The following is a 1,581-nucleotide window of genomic DNA, read 5'->3' on the forward strand; positions in this document are numbered from 1 at the left end:
TAATCTCTGATTTCAGCCAGGGTCTATCTGACATTTGCAATGATGTCCTCAGTGCCTCTACTAAACCCACATTGTCTTTCTGGTGGGTCTCTGTCAAAGTACTATTCCAATCATTTTTGGATGATCTTCAGTAGGATTTTGCTTGCATGTGGTATTAGTAATATCATTTGATAATTTTCACACTCTGTTGGATCATCTCTTTTTTTTGCAAGATAGATACTTTAAAAAAAATAGACTAAGTCTACACAAAACTGTAAAAGAAGATGAGAAATTTTATTCAGACTAGTTACCTGCTATGCATCAGAGAGTTGGACAATGAATAAGGATGACAGAATTGATGCCTTTTGCATTTAAGTTGTGGTATTGGAGAAAAGTAATGCATCTCCCCTGAACTGTTAAAAGAATAAACAGCTATGTCTTGGGAAAAGTGCAGCCAGAGTGTTCTTGGAAGCAAAGATGGTGAAGCTGCATGCATCATACTTTGGATATGTAGCTAGGTGAGGCTATTCTTTGGAAAGGGACATTATGCTTGGAAAGATGGAGGGCCAGTGAAGGAGAGGAAGATTCCCAGTGTGATAGATTGACATGAGCAATGGGCTCTCATGTGTCAGAGAAGATGAGGATGGCACAGGATAGGGCAGGTTTCAGGTTGGCTATTCATAGGGTTTCTAAGAGTCATACTCGACAGCATCAAATAATAACAAGTAGATTGGAAATTTGGGGGGTTTCTGAAATGTTGAAAACAAATGGCATCACAGTGATGGAGAATAAATCAGAACTCTAAACGCACCACTCACCAAAGGAGTATGAGAAGACTCTAAGTAAGTCAAGCCATCTTTCTAAAGATAATCCCAGAGAAACTCCAAATTTTAATAAACAGTTACAAACAATAGACTTTTTTTTTGTCTGAAAAAATAATCCGTTTAATTGAAAAACCTGGAGTGTATTATTACCCCACTCCCCTAGATGAGAGGGCTGAGGAGTCCAGACCCCCTACATCACCTCATAACCACTTTGGATACTCTTCACGAGGCAACAAGCAAAGACAATTCCAAGAACCTCCACAAAAGCAATGCCCAGGGGTGCTGCAGCCTCTGGCTCCTCAGCCAGCCCCCAATAATCTCAATGCAGCCCTTGGTATAGATATCCTTTGAATTGAACTTGATCCCACAGCCCGCAGAGACATTGACACAGCAGGAGTTAGGAATCCGACCCTTGGCCACCAGAGGAATGGTCTCCCAGTCTGTGTAGTTAGCAGCGCCACAACATTTAAACTTTTGCTGCAGCTTGTCCAAAAACACAGCTGTCTGGTTGTCTTTTGGGTAAGTCTACATCTGTTGCTGGAAATTCTTCTTAAACTCTGATACCACCTTATCTCTAAATCCTAGCCAGCAATGGCTGTGGCCACCTCCACCAGCATAAAAAGAGACAGGAAAATGACAAACGTGATCATAAGACAGTAGTTCTCCTTGCAGTTCCCACAGCAGCCCACAAGGGCCACCAGGAAGAGGAAGGCACCCACTGCAATGATGACCACAGGCAACAAGGAGCCAGGAGTGGGCCCTTGGTTAATCTGACTCA

The 1,581-nt window shown here is 42.4% G+C and overlaps 1 pseudogene; it reads right to left on the bottom strand.

The window, feature by feature from the left end:
* Positions 1-993: 993 nt before the first annotated feature.
* Positions 994-1,581, bottom strand: part of LOC102857333 — a 901-nt pseudogene continuing 313 nt past the window's right edge.

This window comes from Elephantulus edwardii, unplaced genomic scaffold (assembly GCF_000299155.1).
Source record: "Elephantulus edwardii isolate Elephantulus edwardi_28Jun2011 unplaced genomic scaffold, EleEdw1.0 scaffold00018, whole genome shotgun sequence".
Classification (NCBI taxonomy): domain Eukaryota; kingdom Metazoa; phylum Chordata; class Mammalia; order Macroscelidea; family Macroscelididae; genus Elephantulus; species Elephantulus edwardii.